At 45.5% G+C, this 13,810-nt stretch overlaps 6 non-coding genes across 6 annotated transcripts; all 6 read left to right on the top strand.

The window, feature by feature from the left end:
* The first annotated feature begins 1,501 nt into the window (after positions 1 to 1,501).
* On the top strand, positions 1,502 to 1,575 carry trnai-aau (transfer RNA isoleucine (anticodon AAU)). The gene has a single exon. It is a non-coding gene; the product is annotated as a tRNA-Ile (tRNA).
* A 1,573-nt stretch (positions 1,576 to 3,148) lies between these two features.
* trnas-acu (transfer RNA serine (anticodon ACU)) lies at positions 3,149 to 3,222 on the top strand. Its single transcript has one exon. It is a non-coding gene; the product is annotated as a tRNA-Ser (tRNA).
* A 473-nt stretch (positions 3,223 to 3,695) lies between these two features.
* trnai-aau (transfer RNA isoleucine (anticodon AAU)) lies at positions 3,696 to 3,769 on the top strand. Its single transcript has one exon. It is a non-coding gene; the product is annotated as a tRNA-Ile (tRNA).
* Positions 3,770 to 5,342: 1,573 nt separating this feature from the next.
* On the top strand, positions 5,343 to 5,416 carry trnaf-aaa (transfer RNA phenylalanine (anticodon AAA)). The gene has a single exon. It is a non-coding gene; the product is annotated as a tRNA-Phe (tRNA).
* A 1,573-nt stretch (positions 5,417 to 6,989) lies between these two features.
* On the top strand, positions 6,990 to 7,063 carry trnai-aau (transfer RNA isoleucine (anticodon AAU)). Its single transcript has one exon. It is a non-coding gene; the product is annotated as a tRNA-Ile (tRNA).
* A 2,122-nt stretch (positions 7,064 to 9,185) lies between these two features.
* trnai-aau (transfer RNA isoleucine (anticodon AAU)) lies at positions 9,186 to 9,259 on the top strand. The gene has a single exon. It is a non-coding gene; the product is annotated as a tRNA-Ile (tRNA).
* Positions 9,260 to 13,810: the final 4,551 nt, after the last annotated feature.

The raw sequence follows: 13,810 nt of genomic DNA on the forward strand, positions 1-13,810 counted from the left end.
TTTTGGGCATCAATTGTGTGTGCTACGCTGCTCCTCTGAAAGTAAGTCATGTCATTCGTTTTCATCTGACATTGTGACATCAGTGTTACATGAAAGTTGCTTGTCATTGTTACATGACAGTAGGTTGTCATTAGACAAAACTGCATGAAGTGTGAACTGGAGCTTTCTTGGATCCACAAAAAAAAAATGTTTTTTGGAGAATGTGGGCATCGATCCCACTACATCTCGCATGCTAAGCAAGCACTCTACCATTTGAGCTAATTCCCCAGCCTTTATGAGTTGCCACAAGGAGCAACCAAGAGGGTCCAGTCTTGTCAGGCTATGCTGTTGGTGGACTTGCTCGTTTACGCGCCAGCACTGGCCGAGGCTCTGTGCATCCTAAACATTTTGCTCCATTGCAAGTGCCTGGTTAGCTCAGTTGGTTAGAGCGTGCTGCTAATAACGGCAAGGTCGTTGTTTCGATCCCTGTACAGGCCATGAGGTTTATCTTGAGTTTTTGTTTTTCTTTATCCTCTTTGTTGGCTTCAAGGAAACTTCCCACAGCTTTGTTTGTTGGCATCAATTGTGTGTGCTATGCTGCTCCTCTGAAAGTAAGTCATGTCATTTGTTTTCATCTGACATTGTGACATCAGTGTTACATGAAAGTTGCTTGTCATTGTTACATGACAGTAGGTTGTCCTTAGACAAAGCTGTATGAAGTGTGAACTGGAGCGTTCTTGGATCCACAAAAAAAATGTATTTTTTGGAGAATGTGGGCATCAATCCCACTACCTCTCACATGCTAAGCAAGCACTCTACCATTTGAGCTAATTCCCCAGCCTTTTTAAATTGCCAAAAGTAGCAACCAAGAGGGTCCAGTCTTGTCAGGCTATGCTGTTGGTGGACTTGCTCGTTTACGCGCCAGCACTGGCCGAGGCTCTGTGCATCCTAAAAGTCTTGCTACGTTGCAATCGGCCGGTTAGCGCAGTTGGTTAGAGCGTGGTGCTAATAACGCCAAGGTCGTGGGTTCAATCCCCGTACTGGTCTTGAGGTACGTTTTAAGTTGTTGTTTTTCTTTACCCTCTGCATTGGCTTCAAGGAAACTTCCCACAGCTTTGTTTGTGGGCATCAATTGTGTGTGCTACGCTGCTCCTCTGGTAGTAAGTCGTGTCATTCGTTTTCATCTGACATTGTGACATCAGTGTTACATGAAAGTTGCTTGTCATTGTTTCATGACAGTAGGTTGTCGTTAGACAAAACTGCATGAACTGTAAACTGAAGCTTTCTTGGATCCACAAAAAAATTGTGTTTTTTGGAGAATGTGGGCATCGATCCCATTTCGTCTCGCATGCTAAGCAAGCACTCTACCATTTGAGCTAATTCCCCAGCCTTTATGATTTGCCACAAGGAGCAACCAAGAGGGTCCAGTCTTGTCAGGCTATGCTGTTGGTGGACTTGCTCGTTTACGCGCCAGCACTGGCCGAGGCTCTGTGCATCCTAAAAATTTGGCTCTGTTGCAAGCGGCCGGTTAGCTCAGTTGGTTAGAGCGTGGTGCTAATAACGCCAAGGTCGTGGGTTCGATCCCCGTACTGGCCATGAGATACATTTTAAGTTGTTGTTTTTCTTTACCCTCTGCATTGGCTTCAAGGAAACTTCCCACAGCTCTGTTTGTGGGCATCAATTGTGTGTGCTACACTGCTACTCTGAAAGTAAGTCATGTCATTCGTTTTCATCTGACATTGTGACATCAGTGTTACATGAAAGTTGCTTGTCATTGTTACATGACAGCAGGTTGTCATTAGACAAAACTGCATGAAGTGTGAACTGGAGCTTTCTTGGATCCACAAAAAAATAGTGTTTTTTGGAGAATGTGGGCATCGATCCCATTACCTCTCTCATGCTAAGCAAGCAGTCTACCATTTGAGCTAATTCCCCAGCCTGTATGATTTGCCACAAGGAGCAACCAAGAGGGTCCAGTCTTGTCAGGCTATGCTGTTGGTGGACTTGCTCGTTTACGCGCCAGCACTGGCCGAGGCTCTGTGCATCCTAAAAATTTTCATTCATTGCAAGCGACCGGTTAGCTCAATTGGTTAGAGCTTCGTGCTAATAACGCCAAGGTCGTGGGTTCGATCCCCGGACTGGCAATGAGGTACATTTTAAGTTGTTGTTTTTCTTTACCCTCTGCATTGGCTTCAAGGAAACTTCCCACAGCTTTGTTTGTGGGCATCAATTGTGTGTGCTACGCTGCTCCTCTGATAGTAAGTCATGTCATTCGTTTTCATCTGACATTATGACATCAGTGTTACATGAAAGTTGCTTGTCATTGTTACATGACAGTAGGTTGTCGTTAGACAAAACTGCATGAAGTGTGAACTGGAGCTTTCTTGGATCCACAAAAAAATTGTGTTTTTTGGAGAATGTGGGCATCGATCCCACTACCTCTCGCATGCTAAGCAAGCACTCTACCATTTGAGCTAATTCCCCAGCGTTTATGATTTTCCACAAGGAGCAACCAAGAGGGTCCAGTCTTGTCAGGCTATGCTGTTGGTGGACTTGCTCGTTTACGCGCCAGCACTGGCCGAGGCTCTGTGCATCCTAAAAGTTTTGCTACGTTGCAAGCGGCCGGTTAGCGCAGTTGGTTAGAGCGTGGTGCTAATAACGCCAAGGTTGTGGGTTCAATCCCCGTACTGGTCTTGAGGTACATTTTAAGTTGTTGTTTTTCTTTACCCTCTGCATTGGCTTCAAGGAAACTTCCCACAGCTTTGTTTGTGGGCATCAATTGTGTGTGCTACGCTGCTCCTCTGGTAGTAAGTCGTGTCATTCGTTTTCATCTGACATTGTGACATCAGTGTTACATGAAAGTTGCTTGTCATTGTTTCATGACAGTAGGTTGTCGTTAGACAAAACTGCATGAACTGTGAACTGGAGCTTTCTTGGATCCACAAACAATTTGTGTTTTTTGGAGAATGTGGGCATCGATCCCATTTCGTCTCGCATGCTAAGCAAGCCCTCTACCATTTGAGCTAATTCCCCAGCCTTTATGATTTGCCACAAGGAGCAACCAAGAGGGTCCAGTCTTGTCAGGCTATGCTGCTGGTGGACTTGCTCGTTTACGCGCAAGCACTGGCCGAGGCTCTGTGCATCCTAAAAGTTTTGCTACATTGCAAGCGGCCGGTTAGCTCAGTTGGTTAGAGCGTGGTGCAACTAAAGCCAAGGTCGTGGGTTCAATCCCCGTACTGGTCTTGAGGTACATTTTAAGTTGTTGTTTTTCTTTACCCTGCTTTGGCTTCAAGGAAACCTCCCACAGCTTTGTTTGTGGGCATCAATTGTGTGTGCTACGCTGCTCCTCTGATAGTAAGTCGTGTCATTCGTTTTCATCTGACATTGTGACATCAGTGTTACATGAAAGTTGCTTGTCATTGTTTCATGACAGTAGGTTGTCGTTAGACAAAACTGCATGAAGTGTGAACTGGAGCTTTCTTGGATCCACAAAAAAAATGTGTTTTTTGGAGAATGTGGGCATCAGTCCCACTACCTCTCGCATGCTAAACAAGCACTCTACCATTTGAGCTAATTCCCCAGCCTTTATGATTTGCCACAAGGAGCAACCAAGAGGGTCCAGTCTTGTCAGGCTATGCTGTTGGTGGACTTGCTCGTTTACGCGCCAGCACTGGCCGAGGCTCTGTGCATCCTAAAAATTTGGCTCTGTTGCAAGCGGCCGGTTAGCTCAGTTGGTTAGAGCGTGGTGCTAATAACGCCAAGGTCGTGGGTTCGATCCCTGTACTGGCCATGAGATACATTTTAAGTTGTTGTTTTTCTTTACCCTCTGCATTGGCTTCAAGGAAACTTCCCACAGCTCTGTTTGTGGGCATCAATTGTGTGTGCTACACTGCTACTCTGAAAGTAAGTCATGTCATTCGTTTTCATCTGACATTGTGACATCAGTGTTACATGAAAGTTGCTTGTCATTGTTACATGACAGTAGGTTGTCATTAGACAAAACTGCATGAAGTGTGAACTGGAGCTTTCTTGGATCCACAAAAAAATAGTGTTTTTTGGAGAATGTGGGCATCGATCCCATTACCTCTCTCATGCTAAGCAAGCAGTCTACCATTTGAGCTAATTCCCCAGCCTGTATGATTTGCCACAAGGAGCAACCAAGAGGGTCCAGTCTTGTCAGGCTATGCTGTTGGTGGACTTGCTCGTTTACGCGCCAGCACTGGCCGAGGCTCTGTGCATCCTAAAAATTTTCATTCATTGCAAGCGACCGGTTAGCTCAATTGGTTAGAGCTTCGTGCTAATAACGCCAAGGTCGTGGGTTCGATCCCCGGACTGGCCATGAGGTACATTTTAAGTTGTTGTTTTTCTTTACCCTCTGCATTGGCTTCAAGGAAACTTCCCACAGCTTTGTTTGTGGGCATCAATTGTGTGTGCTACGCTGCTCCTCTGATAGTAAGTCATGTCATTCGTTTTCATCTGACATTATGACATCAGTGTTACATGAAAGTTGCTTGTCATTGTTACATGACAGTAGGTTGTCGTTAGACAAAACTGCATGAAGTGTGAACTGGAGCTTTCTTGGATCCACAAAAAAATTGTGTTTTTTGGAGAATGTGGGCATCGATCCCACTACCTCTCGCATGCTAAGCAAGCACTCTACCATTTGAGCTAATTCCCCAGCGTTTATGATTTTCCACAAGGAGCAACCAAGAGGGTCCAGTCTTGTCAGGCTATGCTGTTGGTGGACTTGCTCGTTTACGCGCCAGCACTGGCCGAGGCTCTGTGCATCCTAAAAGTTTTGCTACGTTGCAAGCGGCCGGTTAGCGCAGTTGGTTAGAGCGTGGTGCTAATAACGCCAAGGTTGTGGGTTCAATCCCCGTACTGGTCTTGAGGTACATTTTAAGTTGTTGTTTTTCTTTACCCTCTGCATTGGCTTCAAGGAAACTTCCCACAGCTTTGTTTGTGGGCATCAATTGTGTGTGCTACGCTGCTCCTCTGAAAGTAAGTCATGTCATTCGTTTTCATCTGACATTGTGACATCGGTGTTACATGAAATTTGCTTGTCATTGTTACATGACAGTAGGTTGTCGTTAGACAAAACTGCATGAAGTGTGAACTGGATCTTTCTTGGATCCACAAAAAATTTGTGTTTTTTGGAGAATGTGGGCATCGATCCCACTACCTCTCGCATGCTAAGCAAGCACTCTACCATTTGAGCTAATTCCCCAGCGTTTATGATTTGCCACAAGGAGCAACCAAGAGGGTCCAGTCTTGTCAGGCTATGCTGTTGGTGGACTTGCTCGTTTACGCGTCAGCACTGGCCGAGCCTCTGTGCATCCTAAAAATGTTGTTCCAGTGCAAGAGGCTTGTTAGCTCAGTTGTTTAGAGCGTGGTGCTAAAAACGCCAAGGTTGTGGGTTTGATCCCTGTACTGGCCATGAGGTACATTTTAAGTTGTTGTTTTTCTTTACCCTCTGCATTGGCTTCAAGGAAACTTCCCACAGCTTTGTTTTTGGGCATCAATTGTGTGTGCTACGCTGCTCCTCTGAAAGTAAGTCATGTCATTCGTTTTCATCTGACATTGTGACATCAGTGTTACATGAAAGTTGCTTGTCATTGTTACATGACAGTAGGTTGTCGTTAGACAAAACTGCATGAAGTGTGAACTGGAGCTTTCTTGGATCCACAAAAAAAAAATGTTTTTTGGAGAATGTGGGCATCGATCCCACTACATCTCGCATGCTAAGCAAGCACTCTACCATTTGAGCTAATTCCCCAGCCTTTATGAGTTGCCACAAGGAGCAACCAAGAGGGTCCAGTCTTGTCAGGCTATGCTGTTGGTGGACTTGCTCGTTTACGCGCCAGCACTGGCCGAGGCTCTGTGCATCCTAAACATTTTGCTCCATTGCAAGTGCCTGGTTAGCTCAGTTGGTTAGAGCGTGCTGCTAATAACGGCAAGGTCGTTGTTTCGATCCCTGTACAGGCCATGAGGTTTATCTTGAGTTTTTGTTTTTCTTTATCCTCTTTGTTGGCTTCAAGGAAACTTCCCACAGCTTTGTTTGTTGGCATCAATTGTGTGTGCTATGCTGCTCCTCTGAAAGTAAGTCATGTCATTTGTTTTCATCTGACATTGTGACATCAGTGTTACATGAAAGTTGCTTGTCATTGTTACATGACAGTAGGTTGTCCTTAGACAAAGCTGTATGAAGTGTGAACTGGAGCGTTCTTGGATCCACAAAAAAAATGTATTTTTTGGAGAATGTGGGCATCAATCCCACTACCTCTCACATGCTAAGCAAGCACTCTACCATTTGAGCTAATTCCCCAGCCTTTTTAAATTGCCAAAAGTAGCAACCAAGAGGGTCCAGTCTTGTCAGGCTATGCTGTTGGTGGACTTGCTCGTTTACGCGCCAGCACTGGCCGAGGCTCTGTGCATCCTAAAAGTCTTGCTACGTTGCAATCGGCCGGTTAGCGCAGTTGGTTAGAGCGTGGTGCTAATAACGCCAAGGTCGTGGGTTCAATCCCCGTACTGGTCTTGAGGTACATTTTAAGTTGTTGTTTTTCTTTACCCTCTGCATTGGCTTCAAGGAAACTTCCCACAGCTTTGTTTGTGGGCATCAATTGTGTGTGCTACGCTGCTCCTCTGGTAGTAAGTCGTGTCATTCGTTTTCATCTGACATTGTGACATCAGTGTTACATTAAAGTTGCTTGTCATTGTTTCATGACAGTAGGTTGTCGTTAGACAAAACTGCATGAACTGTAAACTGAAGCTTTCTTGGATCCACAAAAAAATTGTGTTTTTTGGAGAATGTGGGCATCGATCCCATTTCGTCTCGCATGCTAAGCAAGCACTCTACCATTTGAGCTAATTCCCCAGCCTTTATGATTTGCCACAAGGAGCAACCAAGAGGGTCCAGTCTTGTCAGGCTATGCTGTTGGTGGACTTGCTCGTTTACGCGCCAGCACTGGCCGAGGCTCTGTGCATCCTAAAAATTTGGCTCTGTTGCATGCGGCCGGTTAGCTCAGTTGGTTAGAGCGTGGTGCTAATAACGCCAAGGTCGTGGGTTCGATCCCCGTACTGGCCATGAGATACATTTTAAGTTGTTGTTTTTCTTTACCCTCTGCATTGGCTTCAAGGAAACTTCCCACAGCTCTGTTTGTGGGCATCAATTGTGTGTGCTACACTGCTACTCTGAAAGTAAGTCATGTCATTCGTTTTCATCTGACATTGTGACATCAGTGTTACATGAAAGTTGCTTGTCATTGTTACATGACAGTAGGTTGTCATTAGACAAAACTGCATGAAGTGTGAACTGGAGCTTTCTTGGATCCACAAAAAAATAGTGTTTTTTGGAGAATGTGGGCATCGATCCCATTACCTCTCTCATGCTAAGCAAGCAGTCTACCATTTGAGCTAATTCCCCAGCCTGTATGATTTGCCACAAGGAGCAACCAAGAGGGTCCAGTCTTGTCAGGCTATGCTGTTGGTGGACTTGCTCGTTTACGCGCCAGCACTGGCCGAGGCTCTGTGCATCCTAAAAATTTTCATTCATTGCAAGCGACCGGTTTGCTCAATTGGTTAGAGCTTCGTGCTAATAACGCCAAGGTCGTGGGTTCGATCCTCGGACTGGCAACGAGGTACATTTTAAGTTGTTGTTTTTCTTTACCCTCTGCATTGGCTTCAAGGAAACTTCCCACAGCTTTGTTTGTGGGCATCAATTGTGTGTGCTACGCTGCTCCTCTGAAAGTAAGTCATGTCATTCGTTTTCATCTGACATTATGACATCAGTGTTACATGAAAGTTGCTTGTCATTGTTACATGACAGTAGGTTGTCGTTAGACAAAACTGCATGAAGTGTGAACTGGAGCTTTCTTGGATCCACAAAAAAATTGTGTTTTTTGGAGAATGTGGGCATCGATCCCACTACCTCTCGCATGCTAAGCAAGCACTCTACCATTTGAGCTAATTCCCCAGCGTTTATGATTTTCCACAAGGAGCAACCAAGAGGGTCCAGTCTTGTCAGGCTATGCTGTTGGTGGACTTGCTCGTTTACGCGCCAGCACTGGCCGAGGCTCTGTGCATCCTAAAAGTTTTGCTACGTTGCAAGCGGCCGGTTAGCGCAGTTGGTTAGAGCGTGGTGCTAATAAAGCCAAGGTTGTGGGTTCAATCCCCGTACTGGTCTTGAGGTACATTTTAAGTTGTTGTTTTTCTTTACCCTCTGCATTGGCTTCAAGGAAACTTCCCACAGCTTTGTTTGTGGGCATCAATTGTGTGTGCTACGCTGCTCCTCTGGTAGTAAGTCGTGTCATTCGTTTTCATCTGACATTGTGACATCAGTGTTACATGAAAGTTGCTTGTCATTGTTTCATGACAGTAGGTTGTCGTTAGACAAAACTGCATGAACTGTGAACTGGAGCTTTCTTGGATCCACAAACAATTTGTGTTTTTTGGAGAATGTGGGCATCGATCCCATTTCGTCTCGCATGCTAAGCAAGCACTCTACCATTTGAGCTAATTCCCCAGCCTTTATGATTTGCCACAAGGAGCAACCAAGAGGGTCCAGTCTTGTCAGGCTATGCTGTTGGTGGACTTGCTCGTTTACGCGCCAGCACTGGCCGAGGCTCTGTGCATCCTAAAAGTTTTGCTACATTGCAAGCGGCCGGTTAGCTCAGTTGGTTAGAGCGTGGTGCAAATAAAGCCAAGGTCGTGGGTTCAATCCCCGTACTGGTCTTGAGGTACATTTTAAGTTGTTGTTTTTCTTTACCCTCTGCATTGGCTTCAAGGAAACCTCCCACAGCTTTGTTTGTGGGCATCAATTGTGTGTGCTACGCTGCTCCTCTGATAGTAAGTCGTGTCATTCGTTTTCATCTGACATTGTGACATCAGTGTTACATGAAAGTTGCTTGTCATTGTTTCATGACAGTAGGTTGTCGTTAGACAAAACTGCATGAAGTGTGAACTGGAGCTTTCTTGGATCCACAAAAAAAATGTGTTTTTTGGAGAATGTGGGCATCAGTCCCACTACCTCTCGCATGCTAAACAAGCACTCTACCATTTGAGCTAATTCCCCAGCCTTTATGATTTGCCACAAGGAGCAACCAAGAGGGTCCAGTCTTGTCAGGCTATGCTGTTGGTGGACTTGCTCGTTTACGCGCCAGCACTGGCCGAGGCTCTGTGCATCCTAAAAATTTGGCTCTGTTGCAAGCGGCCGGTTAGCTCAGTTGGTTAGAGCGTGGTGCTAATAACGCCAAGGTCGTGGGTTCGATCCCTGTACTGGCCATGAGATACATTTTAAGTTGTTGTTTTTCTTTACCCTCTGCATTGGCTTCAAGGAAACTTCCCACAGCTCTGTTTGTGGGCATCAATTGTGTGTGCTACACTGCTACTCTGAAAGTAAGTCATGTCATTCGTTTTCATCTGACATTGTGACATCAGTGTTACATGAAAGTTGCTTGTCATTGTTACATGACAGTAGGTTGTCATTAGACAAAACTGCATGAAGTGTGAACTGGAGCTTTCTTGGATCCACAAAAAAATAGTGTTTTTTGGAGAATGTGGGCATCGATCCCATTACCTCTCTCATGCTAAGCAAGCAGTCTACCATTTGAGCTAATTCCCCAGCCTGTATGATTTGCCACAAGGAGCAACCAAGAGGGTCCAGTCTTGTCAGGCTATGCTGTTGGTGGACTTGCTCGTTTACGCGCCAGCACTGGCCGAGGCTCTGTGCATCCTAAAAATTTTCATTCATTGCAAGCGACCGGTTAGCTCAATTGGTTAGAGCTTCGTGCTAATAACGCCAAGGTCGTGGGTTCGATCCCCGGACTGGCCATGAGGTACGTTTTAAGTTGTTGTTTTTCTTTACCCTCTGCATTGGCTTCAAGGAAACTTCCCACAGCTTTGTTTGTGGGCATCAATTGTGTGTGCTACGCTGCTCCTCTGATAGTAAGTCATGTCATTCGTTTTCATCTGACATTATGACATCAGTGTTACATGAAAGTTGCTTGTCATTGTTACATGACAGTAGGTTGTCGTTAGACAAAACTGCATGAAGTGTGAACTGGAGCTTTCTTGGATCCACAAAAAAATTGTGTTTTTTGGAGAATGTGGGCATCGATCCCACTACCTCTCGCATGCTAAGCAAGCACTCTACCATTTGAGCTAATTCCCCAGCGTTTATGATTTTCCACAAGGAGCAACCAAGAGGGTCCAGTCTTGTCAGGCTATGCTGTTGGTGGACTTGCTCGTTTACGCGCCAGCACTGGCCGAGGCTCTGTGCATCCTAAAAGTTTTGCTACGTTGCAAGCGGCCGGTTAGCGCAGTTGGTTAGAGCGTGGTGCTAATAACGCCAAGGTTGTGGGTTCAATCCCCGTACTGGTCTTGAGGTACATTTTAAGTTGTTGTTTTTCTTTACCCTCTGCATTGGCTTCAAGGAAACTTCCCACAGCTTTGTTTGTGGGCATCAATTGTGTGTGCTACGCTGCTCCTCTGGTAGTAAGTCGTGTCATTCGTTTTCATCTGACATTGTGACATCAGTGTTACATGAAAGTTGCTTGTCATTGTTTCATGACAGTAGGTTGTCGTTAGACAAAACTGCATGAACTGTGAACTGGAGCTTTCTTGGATCCACAAAAAATTTGTGTTTTTTGGAGAATGTGGGCATCGATCCCATTTCGTCTCGCATGCTAAGCAAGCACTCTACCATTTGAGCTAATTCCCCAGCCTTTATGATTTGCCACAAGGAGCAACCAAGAGGGTCCAGTCTTGTCAGGCTATGCTGTTGGTGGACTTGCTCGTTTACGCGCCAGCACTGGCCGAGGCTCTGTGCATCCTAAAAGTTTTGCTACATTGCAAGCGGCCGGTTAGCTCAGTTGGTTAGAGCGTGGTGCAAATAAAGCCAAGGTCGTGGGTTCAATCCCCGTACTGGTCTTGAGGTACATTTTAAGTTGTTGTTTTTCTTTACCCTCTGCATTGGCTTCAAGGAAACCTCCCACAGCTTTGTTTGTGGGCATCAATTGTGTGTGCTACGCTGCTCCTCTGATAGTAAGTCGTGTCATTCGTTTTCATCTGACATTGTGACATCAGTGTTACATGAAAGTTGCTTGTCATTGTTTCATGACAGTAGGTTGTCGTTAGACAAAACTGCATGAAGTGTGAACTGGAGCTTTCTTGGATCCACAAAAAAAATGTGTTTTTTGGAGAATGTGGGCATCAGTCCCACTACCTCTCGCATGCTAAACAAGCACTCTACCATTTGAGCTAATTCCCCAGCCTGTATGATTTGCCACAAGGAGCAACCAAGAGGGTCCAGTCTTGTCAGGCTATGCTGTTGGTGGACTTGCTCGTTTACGCGCCAGCACTGGCCGAGGCTCTGTGCATCCTAAAAGTTTTGCTACGTTGCAAGCGGCCGGTTAGCGCAGTTGGTTAGAGCGTGGTGCTAATAACGCCAAGGTCGTGTGTTCAATCCCTGTTCTGGTCTTGAGTTACATTTTAAGTTGTTGTTTTTCTTTACCCTCTGCATTGGCTTCAAGGAAACTTCCCACAGCTTTGTTTGTGGGCATCAATAGTGTGTGCTACGCTGCTCCTCTGGTAGTAAGTCGTGTCATTCGTTTTCATCTGACATTGTGACATCAGTGTTACATGAAAGTTGCTTGTCATTGTTTCATGACAGTAGGTTGTCGTTAGACAAAACTGCATGAACTGTGAACTGGAGCTTTCTTGGATCCACAAAAAAATTGTGATTTTTCGAGAATGTGGGCATCGATCCCATTTCGTCTCGCATGCTAAGCAAGCACTCTACCATTTGAGCTAATTACCCAGCCTTTATGATTTGCCACAAGGAGCAACCAAGAGGGTCCAGTCTTGTCAGGCTATGCTGTTGGTGGACTTGCTCGTTTACGCGCCAGCACTGGCCGAGGCTCTGTGCATCCTAAAAGTTTTGCTACATTGCAAGCGGCCGGTTAGCTCAGTTGGTTAGAGCGTGGTGCAAATAACGCAAAGGTCGTGGGTTCAATACCCGTACTGGTCTTGAGGTACATTTTAAGTTGTTGTTTTTCTTTACCCTCTGCATTGGCTTCAAGGAAACTTCCCACAGCTTTGTTTGTGGGCATCAATTGTGTGTGCTACGCTGCTCCTCTGATAGTAAGTCTTGTCATTCGTTTTCATCTGACATTGTGACATCAGTGTTACATGAAAGTTGCTTGTCATTGTTTCATGACAGTAGGTTGTCGTTAGACAAAACTGCATGAAGTGTGAACTGGAGCTTTCTTGGATCCACAAAAAAAATGTGTTTTTTGGAGAATGTGGGCATCAGTCCCACTACCTCTCGCATGCTAAACAAGCACTCTACCATTTGAGCTAATTCCCCAGCCTGTATGATTTGCCACAAGGAGCAACCAAGAGGGTCCAGTCTTGTCAGGCTATGCTGTTGGTGGACTTGCTCGTTTACGCGCCAGCACTGGCCGAGGCTCTGTGCATCCTAAAAATGTTGCTCCGTCGCAAGCGGCCGGTTAGCTCAGTTGGTTAGAGCGTGGTGCTAATAACGCCAAGGTCCTGGGTATGATCCCCGTACTGGCCAAGAGGTACATTTTAAGTAGTTGTTTTTCTTTACCCTCTGCATTGGCTTCAAGGAAACTTCCCACAGCTTTGTTTGTGGGCATCAATTGTGTGTGCTACGCTGCTCCTCTGAAAGTAAGTCATGTCATTCGTTTTCATCTGGCATTGTGACATCAGTGTTACATGAAAGTTGCTTGTCATTGTTACATGACAGTAGGTTGTCGTTGAACAAAACCAAAACTGCATGAAGTGTGAACTGGAGCTTTCTTGGATCCACAAAAAAATTGTGTTTTTTGGAGAATGTGTGCATCAATCCCACTACCTCTCACATACTAAGCAAGCACTCTACCATTTGAGCTAATTCCCCAGCGTTTATGATTTGCCACAAGGAGCAACCAAGAGGGTCCAGTCTTGTCAGGCTATGCTGTTGGTGGACTTGCTCGTTTACGTGCCAGCACTGGCCGAGGCTCTGTGCATCCTAAAAATTTTGCTCCGTTGCACGCGGCTGGTTAGCTCAGTTGGTTAGAGCGTGATGCTAATAACGCCAAGGTCGTGGGTTCGATCCCCGTACTGGCCAAGAGGTACATTTTAAGTTGTTGTTTTTCTTTACCCTCTGCATTGGCTTCAAGGAAACTTCCCACAGCTTTGTTTGTGGGCATCAATTGTGTGTGCTACGCTGCTCCTCTGATAGTAAGTCATGTAATTCGTTTTCATCTGACATTGTGACATCAGTGTTACATGAAAGTTGCTTGTCATTGTTACATGACAGTAGGTTGTCGTTAGACAAAACTGCATGAAGTGTGAACTGGAGCTTTCTTGGATCCACAAAAAAATTGTGTTTTTTGGAGAATGTGGGCATCGATCCCACTACCTCTCTCATGCTAAGCAAGCACTCTAGCATTTGAGCTAATTCCCCAGCGTTTATGATTTGCCACAAGCAGCAACCAAGAGGGTCCAGTCTTGTCAGGCTATGCTGTTGGTGGACTTGCTCGTTTACGCGCCAGCACTGGCCGAGGCTCTGTGCATCCTAAAAATGTTGCTCCGTTGCAAGCAGACGGTTAGCTCAGTTGGTTAGAGCGTGGTGCTAATAACGCCAAGGTCCTGGGTTTGATCCCCGTACTGGCCATAAGGTACCTTTTAACTTGTTGTTTTTCTTTACCCTCTGCATTGGCTTCAAGGAAACTTCCCACAGCTTTGTTTGTGGGCATCAATTGTGTGTGCTACGCTGCTCCTCTGAAAGTAAGTCATGTCATTCGTTTTCATCTGACATTGTGACATC

This window comes from Salvelinus fontinalis, chromosome 22 (assembly GCF_029448725.1).
Source record: "Salvelinus fontinalis isolate EN_2023a chromosome 22, ASM2944872v1, whole genome shotgun sequence".
NCBI classification, from domain to species: Eukaryota; Metazoa; Chordata; class Actinopteri; order Salmoniformes; family Salmonidae; genus Salvelinus; species Salvelinus fontinalis.